Raw genomic sequence first — 17,937 nt, forward strand, 5'->3', positions numbered from 1 at the left:
TGTAGGCGGAGCCGAGTCCCGTGAGGATGTGATCAATGAGCTCGTCATCACGAATCGGAGAGCCAGCGGCAACCATGGTGTCGGCAAGGGCCTTCATCTTGTGCATGTAATCAGCCGCGGACATCTCCTCCTTCCTCGGCGTCTGAAGTTGACGTCGGATGTGACGGACGTTGGTGCGGCTCTTCGCGCCGTACATGGCACCGACGGCCGTCCATACCGCATGCGCCGTCTCGCAGCTGATGAGCTGACAGGCGATGTCCTCCTCCATGGAGGTGAGAAGGAGCCCCTTGACCTTCTGGTCCTGAGTCCACCAATGGTGGTACGCCGGATTAGCGGCGGTCGTCGCGGCATCGCCAGTCCCCACGGCGATGGTCTTGTCGGGTGCCGCCGCGGTGCCGTCGAGGTAGCCATGAAGGTTGGCGCCGGCTAAGACGGTGCCGGCGATGCCCCCCCCCCCCACGGCATGAAGTTGTGGCGGCCAAGACGGACGGAGATCGCCGGAACGGCGAGTGCGGCGGGGACGGTGGCAGCCGCGGGCGAGGTGATGGTGCCGATGAAGGAAATATGCCCTAGAGGCAATAATAAAGTTATTATTTATTTCCTTATATCATGATAAATGTTTATTATTCATGCTAGAATTGTATTAACCGGAAACATAATACATGTGTGAATACATAGACAAACAGAGTGTCACTAGTATGCCTCTACTTGACTAGCTCGTTAATCAAAGATGGTAATGTTTCCTAGCCATAGACATGAGTTGTCATTTGATTAACGAGATCACCTCATTAGGAGAATGACGTGATTGACTTGACCCATTCCGTTAGCTTAGCACCCGATCGTTTAGTATGTTGCTATTGCTTTCTTCATGACTTATACATGTTCCTATGACTATGAGATTATGCAACTCCCGTTTACCGGAGGAACACTTTGTGTGCTACCAAACGTCACAATGTAAATGGGTGATTATAAAGGTACTCTACAGGTGTCTCCAAAGGTACTTGTTGGGTTGGCGTATTTCGAGATTAGGATTTGTCACTCCGATTGTCGGAGAGGTATCTCTCGGCCCACTCGGTAATGCACATCACTATAAGCCTTGCAAGCATTGTGACTAATGAGTTAGTTGCGGGATGATGTATTACGGAACGAGTAAAGAGACTTGCCGGTAACGAGATTGAACTAGGTATCGAGATACCGACGATCAAATCTCGGGCAAGTAACATACCGGTGACAAAGAGAACAACGTATGTTGTTATGCGGTCTGACCGATAAAGATCTTCGTAGAATATGTGGAAGCCAATATGGGCATCCAGGTCCCGATATTGGTTATTGACCAGAGACGTGTCTCGGTCATGTCTACATAGTTCTCGAACCCGTAGGGTCCGCACGCTTAACGTTACGATGACAGTTTTATTGAGTTTTGATGTACCGAAAGAGTTCGGAGTCCCGGATGAGATCGGGGACATGACGAGGAGTCTCGAAATGGCCGAGACGTAAAGATCGATATATTGGACGACTATATTCGGACTTCGGAAAGGTTCCGAGTGATTCGGGTATTTTTCGGAGTACCGGAGAGTTACGAGAATACGTATTGGGCCTTCTTGGGCCATACGGGAAAAAAGGAAAAGGGCCTCAAGGGTGGCCGCACCCCTCCCCTTGGTCTGGTCCGAATTGGACTAGGGAAGGGGGCGCCCCCTTCCTTCCTTCTCTTTTTCCCTTCCTCTTTTCCTATTCCATATGGGAGGTGGAATCCTACTAGGACTAGGGAGTCCTAGTAGGACTCCACACTTGGTGCGCCCCCTCCTAGGGCCGGCCTCCTCCTCCCTTGCTCCTTTATATACGGGGGCAGGGGGCACCCCATAGACACAACAATTGATCCTTGAGATCTCTTAGCCGTGTGCGGTGCCCCCCTCCACCAAATTACACCTCGATAATACCGTTGCGGAGCTTAGGCGAAGCCCTGCGTCGGTGGAACATCATCATCGTCACCACGCCGTCGTGCTGACGAAACTCTCCCTCAACACTCGGCTGGATCGGAGTTCGAGGGACGTTATCGAGCTGAACGTGTGTAGAACTCGGAGGTGCCGTGCGTTCGGTACTTGATCGGTCGGATCGTGAAGACGTACGACTACATCAACCGCGTTGTGATAACGCTTCCGCTGTCGGTCTACGAGGGTACGTGGACAACACTCTCCCCTCTCGTTGCTATGCATCACCATGATCTTGCGTGTGCGTAGGAAATTTTTGAAATTACTACGTTCCCCAACAGTGGCATCCGAGCCTGGTTTTATGCGTTGATGCTATGCACGAGTAGAACACAAGTGAGTTGTGGACGATATAAGTCATACTGCTTACCAGCATGTCATACTTTGGTTCAGCGGTATTGTGAGATGAAACGGCCCGGACCAACATTACGCGTACACTTACGCAAGACTGGTTGTACACTTAAAGGTGACTGGCGGGTGTCTGTCTCTCTCACTTTAGTTGAACCGAGTGTGGCTACGCCCGGTCCTTACGAAGGTTAAAACAACACCAACTTGACAAACTATCGTTGTGGTTTTCATGCGTAGGTAAGAACGATTCTTGCTAAGCCCGTAGCAGCCACGTAAAACTTGCAACAACAAAGTAGAGGACGTCTAACTTGTTTTTGCAGGGCATGTTGTGATGTGATATGGTCAAGACATGATGTGATATAATTTGTTGTATGAGATGATCATGTTTTGTAACCGAGTTATCGGCAACTCGCAGGAGCCATATGGTTGTCGCTTTATTGTATGAGATGCAATCACCATGTAATAGTTTTACTTTATTACTAAGCGGTAGCGATAGTCGTAAAAGCAATAAGTTGGCGAGACGACAACGATACTACGATGGAGATCAAGGTGTCGAGCCGGTGAGGATGGTGATCATGACGGTGCTTCGGAGATGGAGATCACGAGCACGGTGCTTCGGAGATGGAGATCACAAGCACAAGACGATGATGGCCATATCATATCACTTATATTGATTGCATGTGATGTTAATCCTTTATGCATCTTATCTTGCTTTGATTGACGGTAGCATTATAAGATGATCTCTCACTAAAATTTCAAGATAAAAGTGTTCTCCCTGAGTATGCACCGTTCCAAAAGTTTTTCGTGCTGAGACACCACGTGTTAATCGGGTGTGATAGGCTCTACGTTCAAATACAACGGGTGCAAAACAGTTGCACACGCGGAATACTCAGGTTAAACTTGACGAGCCTAGCATATGCAGATATGGCCTCGGAAAACAGAGACCGAAAGGTCGAGCGTGAATCATATAGTAGATATGATCAACATAGTGATGTTCACCATTGAAACTACTCCATCTCACGTGTTAATCGGACATGGTTTAGTTGCTTTGGATCACGTAATCACTTAGATGAGGAGAGGGATATCTATCTAAGTGGGAGTTCTTAAGTAATATGATTAATTGAACTTAAATTTATCATGAACTTAGTCCTGATAGTATTTTGCAAATTATGTTGTAGATCAATAGCTCACGTTGTTGCTTCCCTGTTTTATTTTTTATATGTTCCTAGAGAAAATTATGTTGAAAGATGTTAGTACCAAAGATGCGGATTGGATCCGTGATCTGAGGATTATCCTCACTGCTGCACAGAAAAATTATGTCCTTGATGCACCGCTAGGTGACAGACCTATTGCAGGAGCAGATGCAGACGTTATGAACGTTTGGCTAGCTCAATATGATGACTACTTGATAGTTTAGTGCACCATGCTTAACGGCTTAGAATTGGGACTTCAAAGACGTTTTGAACGCCATGGACCATATGAGATGTTCCAGGAGTTGAAGTTAATATTTCAAGCAAATATCCGAGTTGAGAGATATGAAGTCTCCAACAATTTCTATAGCTAAAAGATGGAGGAGAATCGCTCAACTAGTGAGCATGTGCTCAGATTGTCTGGGTACTACAATCGCTTGAATCAAGTGGGAGTTAATCTTCCAGATAAAATAGTGATTGACAGAATTCTCTAGTCACCATCACCAAGTTAGTAGAACGTCGTGATGAACTATAGTATGCAAGGGATGACGAAAGAAATTCCCGATCTCTTCGTGATGCTGAAATCGACGAAGGTAGAAATCAAGAAAAACATCAAGTGTTGATGGTTGACGAGACCACTAGTTTCAAGAAAAGGGCATAGGGAAGAAGGGGAACTTCAAGAAGAACGGCAAGCAAGTTGCTGCTCAAGTGAAGAAGCCTAAGTCTGGTCCTAAACCTGAGACTAAGTGCTTCTACTGCAAAGAGACTGGTCACTGGAAGCGGAACTACCCCAAGTATTTGGTGGATAAGAAAGATGGCAAGGTGAACAAAGGTATATTGGATATACATGTTATTTATGTGTACTTACTAGTGTTTATAGCAGCCTCTCAGTATTTGATACTGGTTCAATTGCTAAAGAGTAGTAACTCGAAAACGGGAGTAGCAGAATAAACAGAGACTAGTAAAAGGCGAGGTGACGATGTGTGTTGGAAGTAGTTCCAAGATTGATATGATCATCATCGCACACTCCCTATACTTTCAGGATTAGTGTTAAAACTAAATAAGTGTTATTTGGTGTTTGCGTTGAGCATGAATATGATTTGATCATGTTTATTGCAATACGGTTATTCATTTAAGTTAGAGAACAATTGTTGTTCTGTTTACATGAATAAAAACCTTCTATGGTCATACACACCAACGAAAATGGTTTGTTGGATCTCGATCGTAGTGATACACATAATCATAATATTGAAGCCAAAAGATGCAAAGTTAATAATGATAGTGCAACCTATTTGTGGCACTGCTGTTTAGGTCATATTGGTGTAAAGCGCATGAAGAAACTCCATACTGATGGGATTTTGGAATCACTTGATTATGAATCACTTGATGCTTGCGAACCGTGCCTCATGGGCAAGATGACTGAAACGCCGTTCTCCGGAACTATGGAGAGAGCAACAGATTTGTTGGAAATCATACATACAGATGTATGTGGTCCGATGAATATTGAGGCTCGTAGCAGGTATCATTATTTTCTGACCTTCACAGATGATTTGAGCAGATATGGTTATATCTACTTAATGAAACAAGAGTCTGAAACATTTGAAAAGTTCATATAATTTCAGAGTGAAGCGGAAAATCATCGTAACAAGAAAATAAAGTTTCTACGATATGATTGTGGAGAAGAGTATTTGAGTTACGAGTTTGGCCTTCAGTTAAAACAATGTGAAATAGTTTCACTACTCACGCCACCTGGAACACCACAGCATAATGGTGTGTCCGAACGTCATAACCGTACTTTTTTAGATATGGTGCGATATATGATGTCTCTTACCGATCTACCACTATCGTTTTTGGGGTTATGCATTAGAGACAGCTGCATTCACGTTAAATAGGGCACCATCAAAATCCGTTGAGACGACACCTTATGAACTGTGGTTTGGCAAGAAACCAAAGTTGTCGTTTCTTAAAGTTTGGGGTTGCGATGCTTATGTGAAAAAGTTTCATCCTGATAAGCTCAAACCCAAATCGGAGAAATGTGTCTTCATAGGATACCCAAAGGAGACAGTTGGGTACACCTTCTATCACAGATCCGAAGGTAAGACATTCGTTGCTTAGTATGGATCCTTTCTAGAGAAGGAGTTTCTCTCGAAAGAAGTGAGTGGGAGGAAAGTAAAACTTGATGAGGTAAATGTACCTGCTCCCTTATTGGAAAGTAGTTCATCACAGAAATCTGTTCCTGTGACTTCTACACCAATCAGTGAGGAAGTTAATGATGATGATCATGTAACTTCAGATCAAGTTACTACCAAACCTCGTAGGTAAACCAGAGTAAGATCCGCACCAGAGTGGTACGGTAATCCTGTTCTGGAGGTTATGTTACTAAACCATGACGAACCTACGAACTATGAAGAAGCGATGGTGAGCCCAGATTCCACGAAATGGCTTGAGGCCATGAAATCTGAGATAAGATCCATATATGAGAACAAAGTGTGGACTTTGGTTGACTTGCCCGATGATCGGCAAGCAATAAAAAATAAATGGATCTTCAAGAGGAAGACGGACGCTGATAGTAGTGTCACTATCTACAAAGCTAGAATTGTCGCAAAAAGGTTTTCGACAAGTTCAAGATGTTGACTACGATGAGAGTTTCTCACTCGTATCTATGCTTAAGTCTGTCCGAATCATGTTAGCAATTGCCGCATTTTATGAAATCTGGCAAAGGGATAAACAAAACTGCATTCCTTGATGGATTTATTAAAGAAGAGTTGTATATGATACAACCAGAAGGGTTTGTCAATCCTAAAGGTGCTAACAAAATATGCAAGCTCCAGCGATCCATCAATGGACTGGTGCAAGCATCTCGGAGTTGGAATATACGCTTTGATAAGTTGATCAAAGCATATAGTTTTATACAGACTTGCGGTGGAGCCTGTATTTACAAAAAAGTGAGTGGGAGCACTACAACATTTCTGATAAGTATATGTGAATGACATATTGTTGATCGGAAATAATGTAGAAATATTCTGCAAAGCATAAATGAGTGTTTGAAAGGAGTTTTTCAAAGAAAGACCTCGGTGAAGCTGCTTGCATATTGAGCATCAAGATCTATAGAGATAGATCAAGACGCTTGATAAGTTTTTTTCAATGAGTACATACCTTAACAAGATTTTGAAGTAGTTCAAAATAGAACAGTCAAAGAAAGAGTTCTTGCCTGTGTTACAAGGTGTGAAATTGAGTAAGACTCAAAACCCGACCACGGCAGAAGATAGAAAGAGAATGAAAGTCATTCCCTATGCCTTGGCCATAGGTTCTATAAAGTATGCCATGCTGTGTACCAGATCTATTGTATACCCTACACTGATTTTGGCAAGGGAGTACAATAGTGATCTAAGAGTAGATCACTGGACAACGGTCAAAATTATCCTTAGTGGAATAAGGATATGTTTTCTCGATTATGGAAGTGACAAAAGGTTCGTCGTAAAGGGTTACATCGATACAAGTTTTGACACTAAATCTAGATGACTCTAAGTCTCGGTCTAGATACATATTGAAAGTGGGAGCAACTAGCTAGAGTAGCTCCGTGCAGAGCATTATAGACATAGAAATTTGCAAAATACTTACGGATCTGAATGTGGCAGACCCGTTGACTAAAATTATCTCACAATCAAAACATGATCACACCTTAGTACTCTTTGGGTATTAATCGCATAACGATGTGAACTAGATTATTGACTCTAGTAAACCCTTTGAGTGTTGGTCACATAGAGATGTGAACTATGGGGGTTAATCACATGGTGATGTGAATTATTGATGTTAAATCACATGGCGATGTGAACTAGATTATTGACTCTAGTGCAAGTGGGAGACTGAAGGAAATATGCCCTAGAGGCAATAATAAAGTTATTATTTATTTCCTTATATCATGATAAATGTTTATTATTCATGCTAGAATTGTATTAACCGGAAACATAATACATGTGTGAATACATAGACAAACAGAGTGTCACTAATATGCCTCTACTTGACTAGCTCGTTAATCAAAGATGGTTATGTTTCCTAGCCATAGACATGAGTTGTCATTTGATTAACGAGATCACCTCATTAGGAGAATGACGTGATTGACTTGACCCATTCCGTTAGCTTAGCACCCGATCGTTTAGTATGTTGCTATTGCTTTCTTCATGACTTATACATGTTCCTATGACTATGAGATTATGCAACTCCCGTTTACCGGAGGAACACTTTGTGTGCTACCAAACGTCACAACGTAAATGGGTGATTATAAAGGTACTCTACAGGTGTCTCCAAAGGTACTTGTTGGGTTGGCGTATTTCGAGATTAGGATTTGTCACTCCGATTGTCGGAGAGGTATCTCTCGGCCCACTCGGTAATGCACATCACTATAAGCCTTGCAAGCATTGTGACTAATGAGTTAGTTGCGGGATGATGTATTACGGAACGAGTAAAGAGACTTGCCGGTAACGAGATTGAACTAGGTATCGAGATACCGACGATCAAATCTCGGGCAAGTAACATACCGGTGACAAAGGCAACAACGTATGTTGTTATGCGGTCTGACCGATAAAGATCTTCGTAGAATATGTGGAAGCCAATATGGGCATCCAGGTCCCGATATTGGTTATTGACCAGAGACGTGTCTCGGTCATGTCTACATAGTTCTCGAACCCGTAGGGTCCGCACGCTTAACGTTACGATGACAGTTTTATTGAATTTTGATGTACCGAAAGAGTTCGGAGTCCCGGATGAGATCGGGGACATGACGAGGAGTCTCGAAATGGCCGAGACGTAAAGATCGATATATTGGACGACTATATTCGGACTTCGGAAAGGTTCCGAGTGATTCGGGTATTTTTCGGAGTACCGGAGAGTTACGAGAATACGTATTGGGCCTTATTGGGCCATACGGGAAAAAAGGAAAACGGCCTCAAGGGTGGCCGCACCCCTCCCCTTGGTCTGGTCCGAATTGGACTAGGGAAGGGGGGCGCCCCCTTCCTTCCTTCTCTTTTTCCCTTCCTCTTTTCCTATTCCATATGGGAGGTGGAATCCTACTAGGACTAGGGAGTCCTAGTAGGACTCCACACTTGTGCGCCCCCTCCTAGGGCCGGCCTCCTCCTCCCTTGCTCCTTTATATACGGGGGCAGGGGGCACCCCATAGACACAACAATTGATCCTTGAGATCTCTTAGCCGTGTGCGGTGCCCCCCTCCACCAAATTACACCTCGATAATACCGTTGCGGAGCTTAGGCGAAGCCCTGCGTCGGTGGAACATCATCATCGTCACCACGCCGTCGTGCTGACGAAACTCTCCCTCAACACTCGGCTGGATCGGAGTTCGAGGGACGTCATCGAGCTGAACGTGTGTAGAACTCGGAGGTGCCGTGCGTTCGGTACTTGATCGGTCGGATCGTGAAGACGTACGACTACATCAACCGCGTTGTGATAACGCTTCCGCTGTCGGTCTACGAGGGTATGTGGACAACACTCTCCCCTCTCGTTGCTATGCATCACCATGATCTTGCGTGTGCGTAGGAAATTTTTGAAATTACTACGTTCCCCAACAGTGGCATCCGAGCCTGGTTTTATGCGTTGATGCTATGCACGAGTAGAACACAAGTGAGTTGTGGACGATATAAGTCATACTGCTTACCAGCATGTCATACTTTGGTTCAGCGGTATTGTGAGATGAAGCGGCCCGGAACGACATTACGTGTACGCTTACGCAAGACTGGTTTCACCGTTCGGAGCACTCGTTGCTTAAAGGTGACTGGCTGGTGTCTGTCTCTCTCACTTTAGTTGAACCGAGTGTGGCTACGCCCGGTCCTTGCGAAGGTTAAAACAGCACCAACTTGATAAACTATCGTTGTGGTTTTGATGCGTAGGTAAGAACGGTTCTTGCTAAGCCCGTAGCAGCCACGTAAAACTTGCAACAACAAAGTAGAGGACGTCTAACTTGTTTTTGCAGGGCATGTTGTGATGTGATATGGTCAAGACATGATGTGATATAATTTGTTGTATGAGATGATCATGTTTTGTAACCGAGTTATCGGCAACTCGCAGGAGCCATATGGTTGTCGCTTTATTGTATGAGATGCAATCACCATGTAATAGTTTTACTTTATCACTAAGCGGTAGCGGTAGTCGTAAAAGCAATAAGTTGGCGAGACGACAACGATACTACGATGGAGATCAAGGTGTCGAGCCGGTGAGGATGGTGATCATGACGGTGCTTCGGAGATGGAGATCACGAGCACGGTGCTTCGGAGATGGAGATCACAAGCACAAGACGATGATGGCCATATCATATCACTTATATTGATTGCATGTGATGTTAATCCTTTATGCATCTTATCTTGCTTTGATTGACGGTAGCATTATAAGATGATCTCTCACTAAAATTTCAAGATAAAAGTGTTCTCCCTGAGTATGCACCGTTGCAAAAGTTCTTCGTGCTGAGACACCACGTGTTAATCGGGTGTGATAGGCTCTACGTTCAAATACAACGGGTGCAAAACAGTTGCACACGCGAAATACTCAGGTTAAACTTGACGAGCCTAGCATATACAGATATGGCCTCGGAACACAGAGACCGAAAGGTCGAGCGTGAATCATATAGTAGATATGATCAACATAGTGATGTTCACCATTGAAACTACTCCATCTCACGTGTTAATCGGACATGGTTTAGTTGCTTTGGATCACGTAATCACTTAGATGAGGAGAGGGATATCTATCTAAGTGGGAGTTCTTAAGTAATATGATTAATTGAACTTAAATTTATCATGAACTTAGTCCTGATAGTATTTTGCAAATTATGTTGTAGATCAATAGCTCGCGTTGTTGCTTCCCTGTTTTATTTTTATATGTTCCTAGAGAAAATTATGTTGAAAGATGTTAGTACCAAAGATGCGGATTGGATCCGTGATCTGAGGATTATCCTCATTGCTGCACAGAAAAATTATGTCCTTGATGCACCGCTAGGTGACAGACCTATTGCAGGAGCAGATGCAGACGTTATGAACGTTTGGCTAGCTCAATATGATGACTACTTGATAGTTTAGTGCACCATGCTTAACGGCTTAGAATTGGGACTTCAAAGACGTTTTGAACGCCATGGACCATATGAGATGTTCCAGGAGTTGAAGTTAATATTTCAAGCAAATATCCGAGTTGAGAGATATGAAGTCTCCAACAAGTTCTATAGCTAAAAGATGGAGAAGAATTGCTCAACTAGTGAGCATGTGCTCAGATTGTCTGGGTACTACAATCGCTTGAATCAAGTGGGAGTTAATCTTTCAGATAAAATAGTGATTGACAGAATTCTCTAGTCACCATCACCAAGTTAGTAGAACGTCGTGATGAACTATAGTATGCAAGGGATGACGAAAGTAATTCCCGATCTCTTCGTGATGCTGAAATCAACGAAGGTAGAAATCAAGAAAAACATCAAGTGTTGATGGTTGACGAGACCACTAGTTTCAAGAAAAGGGCAAAGGGATAGAAGGGGAACTTCAAAAGAACGGCAAGCAAGTTGCTACTCAAGTGAAGAAGCCTAAGTCTGTACCTAAGCCTGAGACTAAGTGCTTCTACTGCAAAGGGACTGGTCACTGGAAGCGGAACTACCCCGACGCTGTTGGAGAGCGAAAGGGCGGCGGACGACATCGCGGCGGCGCGGAGTAGGGCGGCGTGCGGCGGCGGAGAAGAGACCTCGCGGCGGCGGCGACGCGGAAGGGCGGCGCGCGGCGGCGGCGGCGGATGGATCGGGCGGTGGCGGCGTAGGGTTCGCGCGACGGCCCGGTGGCTATCTGATACCAAGTTGAAGAGGTAGGTTTAGGGTTTTGCGTGGGTGGCTAACATCCAGCCTCACGTCTCTTTATATAGATGATCATAATACAATTATATACGCATACAAATACGTGTACATATACAATATGCTAGACCTTATTTTACAATCTTCTCCAGTGGCAGCTTCCACCGGCGAAGGCGACTTTGTGCCTGACTTTGTATTACTAATCAGTAGGCAGCTCATTTCAATTTCATTAAAAGTGTTGTGGTTGTTGACAGAGATGGGAAGAAGTACCCATCTCGGTTTTTGGTGATAGACTAAGCAATCAACTTGAAAATTTTAATCTTTTTTATGCTTTTCAATACTCCCTGTGTGCATTTGTCCTGTAGTCATGACTAATTGATCAATCTTACACACTGAGCATCGACCCCTTTGGTCGTTGCTTCTTGATCAGTGCAAGTGCAAACTACACTAGAGGTCTGCTGTTGGAATGTAAACAGTTGTGTACTCTGGCCACCATGGCCACAGCTGCATAACAATGTCAGGATCTCAACATTATAGACTGTAAATGCATGTCTCTTCGAGTGCAGTGCTACTGCAAATGCAAGTCTACAAACAGGAGCTGCTTGAAGACCGTTGCAGACTTGATTTAATTGCACTACATTTAGAGCATCACATCCCATGCTTTGTTGCCCAAACAATGCCTCTGAGTGGCCATCCCTGCAAAATATTGTGCATGCTTTAAATATGATGGCAAAATATGAAACTGTAAGTAGGCAGTTGGAAAGGACAGCCGTTAACCTGAAGCCACATCCTGCTCCCACATTCGGGCAACTTTGGATATCGGCGATGGGATCTGAAATTTAGAATAGCTTTTTGATGTGAGTATTTATAGTAGTTGGATGCACGGACCACTCTCTATTTTCAATATGACAAGTCAATAAAGATTGGCCATAAGTAAATATACCAAGGTATTTTTGTTTTCCTCCAATATTTTAGATGATTCGAAGCTGGATAAGGAGATATAAATTAGTATTCATCTCACACTCACTTAATTCGGTATCATAGGGAAGAAGCTATATATAAGAGTTCCATATATCTCTGGTCTTTGTTAGCTCTTCTTATGGAAACAAAAATTGTGAGCATGGGATATGTGTGAACAAGCCATTCAAGAAATATTACTCGTATCATTTTTACCACGTGAGTACACTAGAGAATCGTGTGACCATTTGACTTGTATGTTTTGTTCAGATCTCTTGCCGAGCTATAAAGTGAGCAGCAATATTGTGCTTGGTTGGAACAGAACTAGGATAAAAAGAATTACAAAAATATCATGAATGAGTGAGTAGTTGAATGACAATTGCATTTGGAAATAGGTGGGGGTTGAAAACACAAGAGCACGACTGGGCCCCGTGCTACTCCCGCGAGCAGCCCGGGCGCCAACCTCCGCCGCCGGCAGCAACACTGCCTTCCCCTTCCCCTACCTCGCCGCCGCTAGAAAGTGCCTCCGGGCAAAGCCCACATTTTTAAAAAAAAAGGAGGATGACCCCCGGCCTCTGCATCTGGGAGATGCATACGGTCACTTTATTAATTATTCTCGAGGACCTTACAAAGTATTACAAACAATATACCTGAAACTACCATCTTGGCAACATATGCCGCTCCTCTTATCCATATGATGTAGGGATGCTAGCTGGGCCACTACCCAAACCACTCACCTAAACCTAACATCAAAAGCCGGAAGCCCCAGCCGAGCCACATACCGGGTCTGGGGCACAATCCGGTCAGACGCACTCTTGTGTCGTCGCCGCCATCTTCCACAGGTCCGTCTTCAGATTATAATGGCGTCGTCAGCAGCGGGGCCTCCCCTCCCTCTCGCATCGCTCTGGTGGCGCGGGGCGCCGGATCTCGTGAGGGCGCGACGCTGGCCGTGCGGATCCGGTATTTCGCGGTGGCGCGACGGGGGTTGGCCGTCGTGACGGCGGCTAGTCGCAGCAGTGGCGCGGCTGGGCAGCGTCAGCTTCATCCCGTGTGGATCTCGGGTCTCCTCCTTCTTCCACGCTCTGTTGGTGTGCCGCCGGCTGCGGGGATGGCCTCCTCGCATCCTTGTGGGGTTCGGTACTCCTTTGCGCTCACGCCGGTGCGGCGGCTCCTTCGTCCCAGCACGTGGGTGGGCTGATTGGGTCCTGGCAGATCTTGCTGTTGTCAATCTGAAGGATCGGGTCCATGGCTATAGTCCGTGGTCGACGGGAGCAGTGTCGGGTCATCTAGAGGCATAATGACGGGCCCTTTCATCACATTTCTTTGGTGGGTGGTAACCGATGGCACGGCAGGGCTTGGAGGCGGCAAGATCTGGGATGCCGGGGCGGCGGCCCTGGAAGGTGGACTACGCGGTCGGGTCTTCGGTGCGACGTTCTGGTGGTGGTTTTGTTTCTCCTTGGTTGTGCGGACTACGAGGAGAGAGGCGGCGGGGACCTTAGTGATGGCGTTGCTTCGGAAGTGGCATTGCCCAAATCATGGTGTGGAGGCCTGTTTTGGTGGCGGTGGAATTGGATCGTGGTACTTTGTTGTGGTGCGAGAGTGTCTTCGGTCGAAAGCTCGGTGTTTGACGCCGATGATGGCAATGCCTGTGGGTGTCGTGTCCCTCTTGGGGGCATCATTGCCGTAACTCTCCTCGCGTCAAGGCTTCGGGTGAAAACCCTTGACCGTTTCTTCGGTCTCGACTACAACGGCTTGTTGCGTCATCACCCTCTTGGGGGGGGGGGGGGGGTCGTCGTGGAGTGTAGGTTCCCTCTGATTGTGTTTTTTCGCCATCGGCAGGCGGGCTCGGAACCTATCTTGAAGCTCCTTCAGCTCTGGCTTGCGGCGGTCCCGATAGGTTCCTATCCTTTACACGCGACATTGAGGGCATCGCTCTCGGTCCTTGTTGTCTGCAGGCAGGATTGGTGCTCCACGGTCCGGAGCGAAAGGGCAGGGGTGCCCTTTCTAGCGACAACTTGGTGTGTGTGTGTGTGTGTTACATCGTCCTCCAGTGGTTTCTCACAGGAGCGCGGTCTCTCTTCTAGTTATTAGGCTCGGGTGTGTCTTGATGGAGTGTGGGCACTCTTGTAATCTTGTTTTATCTTTGATCTGCTCTGTTGGAGGTTTCCCTCATCACTTTGTATCGTTTCGGCCATGTTGCTTTATATATAAAGCAGGGCAAAAGCCTTTTCCGGTAAATAGGTGGAGTTTCCCTCCTTTTTCTTTTGCAAACAGGTTAGTGTTGAATGATCCGAGAAGCCACAAACTTTCAAAGAGAAGAACTTAACATGCATTTTATGTCAACTGGTTGTGGTCATACATGCGTGTCCATTGCATCATGATTCCATTTCCGTTTTTAGCTCCCTTTACTGATTTGCACGTCATCCTACACCAGAAGGTTGGAGAAACTGGGACACAAAATGATAATTCTTTTAGTAGTGTATGGCTTTTCTGCTCTAGACAAATAGTCATTTCTTCTTTTCATTATTTCCAACCTGGTCTTGAAAGGAGCAAGCAGTCCTAAAACCATGATCGCATAACGACAAAAGAAACTTGCTCCATTTGTTACATGAGCAAGAATAAGCAGTACACATGGGTCCCGATGCAAAAAATCCATTTCACTTACAAACTTAATATAGTCTTGACAATGTTACATTACGAATACATCACAAAGGTTCAAAAGGGTACGCCGGGTCCCAGGCTCTTCGACGAGAGCCAAATCACGGGCACTCGGTAAAGTCATAGACGCCGAGAGGAACTCTCAGCAATAGGCGAATCTTGGCAAACACAGGATATTGCCGGGAGTAAACCTCGGCAAAATGGTTACACTCGGCAAAGGCATTATTTGCCGAGAGCCAACTGGCCGCCACACGGCAAAGTTTTGCCACTTGACACATCCAGCGGCGAATAACGGCACGGTCACAGTTGCAACTCTTTGCCGAGAGTGGCTCTCTGCAAAGATTTAGTCCCACCTCGCTTACCGACAAGCAGAAAGACCTGTTTAAATAGTTCAATAGTCCAATCGCACTAAGCTTCGGTCTTCATTATTAAGAATACGTATTTTTATAAATTTGTAATCTAACATTTCCCGAGAGCGGTGCTTGAAAAGGCAATTGTTACTGAGAGTAGCTCTCGGTAAACATGAGGCTCCCTTCAAACTTTAGTCCCACCTCGCCCAGAGACAAGCAACAGAACATGTTTAAATAGCGGGATAGTCGAGATGCAGTAAGCCTCGGTCTTCATTACACTCTTGTTAAGGAGATGGACTATCACTTTGAAACTTCACCTGTTGTTACGGGCAGAGAAGATTCAAAGTGAAAGATCGTCTTCTTAATGGTGGATGCCGGCACTCTTTACTAATTCAATTATTATTATTATCGAGTCACCGATGGAAATTGCAGACCTCGGTGGCGATGCAACCGTTGAAATCCTTGGAAAATCGTACGATAGTGGAATTGCTCGGGATCTGGCACGGTCTCATCACATGGCCCCTGTAGGGTGTGGTAAAAGTTTGGGCGCGTTTTGAATAAGCCTCACCTCAGGCCGCTTGTAAACCGTACCGTCTGTGAGCTAGTCTCTGGGCATCAAGATGGAACGTGTCCAGTTTGTGCAGGAAGTGTGCGGCCTGTTGCTCCGTTGGCCTCAAAACTTTTCGTGTTCTAAGAGGAGGCAACCGCATGACCCATGCCAAGCCCCCGCATTTTCCGGTCCCGCATGCAATATTCAGAGACATTTATGGCTCGGCTAGTGTTTCACCGCTGGAAATTGCATATCTGCAAGGCAGCACGTGAAATCATGCCCGGAAGTGGCATGGGAAATCCTTTGTGATGTCCTTGTGGCATACCCAGGCGCTGCAAAGACGTGCGAGGGGCATGCCCTGCCACTAGGTTACAGAAAATACCTCGGTGGCATGCCCTGATGCAACCGTTGAAATCCTATGAAAATCGTACGATGGTGGAATTGCTCAGCATCTGGCATGGTGTCATCACATGGCCCCTGTAGGGTGTGATAAAAGTTTGGGCGCATTTCAAATAAGATCCCCTCAGGACACTTGTAAACCGCACCGCCTGCGATCTAGTCTCTGGTTATCGAAAGGAACGTGTCCAGTTTGTGCAGGAAGTGCGCGGCCTGTTGCTCCGTTGGCCTCAAAACTTGTCGTGCTCCTAAAGGAGGCAACCGCATGACACATGCTAAGCCCCCGCATTTTACGGGCACGCGTGCAATATTCGAGACATTTATGGCACCACTAGGGTTTCACCGCTAGAAATTGCAGATCTACAAGTGGCACATGAAATCATGCCCAGAAGTGACATGGGAAATCCTTTGTGATGTCCTTGCAGCATGCCCAGGCGCTGCACAGATGTGGGAGGGGCATGCCCTGCCACCGGGTTACCGAAAGTACCTTGGTGGCATGCCCTGATGCAACTGTTGAAATCCTCGGAAAATTGTACGATGATGGAATTGCTCGGCATCTCTCACGGTGTCATCACATGGCCCCTGTAAGGCATGGTAAAAGTTTGGGTGCATTTCGAATAAGCCTCCCCTCAGGCAGCTTGAAAACCGGACCGTCTACGAGCTAGTCTCTGGGTATCGAGACGGAACATATCCTGTTTGTGCAGGAAGTGTGCGGCATGTTGCTCCGTTGGCCTCGAAACTTCTCGTGCTCTCAAAGTGATTCATGCAATGACCATTATACAACTTTCTCTGCTCTGATTGGCTGCTGTGATTTTTACTCTATATAATGTACACTAGAGTGTGTCGCGCGCCTTGCCGCGCCATATTTCAACCGTGCGTTAAGTCTTCTATTTTTATTTTGTGTGCGGTATATTACTGTCGGTTGGCTTTTTGTATGTTACAAACTATTTGCGACCACGTTTAAACATCTCGAATCTGACCTTCCAGTACAGCAGAAGTTAGAAATCAAAGGTGAGGCAACACATTGATATTTAACAATGAAGACAATGACAAGCTTTCAGCACGGCACAGAGTGAAAGCAATACACAAGCCGAAGTGGCTGAAAAATTATGTGCATACCATACCATCATATCAGTTCTCTTCGCCCTGTTTTAGTAGAAACATAAGATGGGGCTCACATCAATTCCATGCTTAAATCCAATAGATATATACCTCATTACCCTCTAGAAAACAAAAACATCAGAAGGTTGCTGTTGAGCACCATAGCACCAATGCTTTGGATACTGTTTGAACAAGGATAGTGTTACGGTCCACATAGTATGCACTGAAGCAAGAGTTATTAAAAACTAAATGAGGATTCCTCAGCAATATATGCCACTGTCCCACGGAAACCATCAACAGCGACTTCCTTGACCAATTGAGCACCAAATTAAGGAAAACATCAAGTTTCTGGATCAATTTTCAGTAACAAAATTTAAGCTTCCGGACAGAGATTAGATTGAAGAAGAGGAAGAAGAAATATCTCATTCGGATTTTACAAAGCAGAACAAGCACAAGCAGAGTTGAGAAGGCCTTTTTTTTCGAAAAGGAGGATGACCACACAGTCACAGGGGATCACCACGGGATGGATCGTGCCGAGACGCAAGAGGAAAAACAGGGACATGCGGGCAGTGTC

Source organism: Triticum aestivum, chromosome 1D (genome assembly GCF_018294505.1).
Source record: "Triticum aestivum cultivar Chinese Spring chromosome 1D, IWGSC CS RefSeq v2.1, whole genome shotgun sequence".
Classification (NCBI taxonomy): domain Eukaryota; kingdom Viridiplantae; phylum Streptophyta; class Magnoliopsida; order Poales; family Poaceae; genus Triticum; species Triticum aestivum.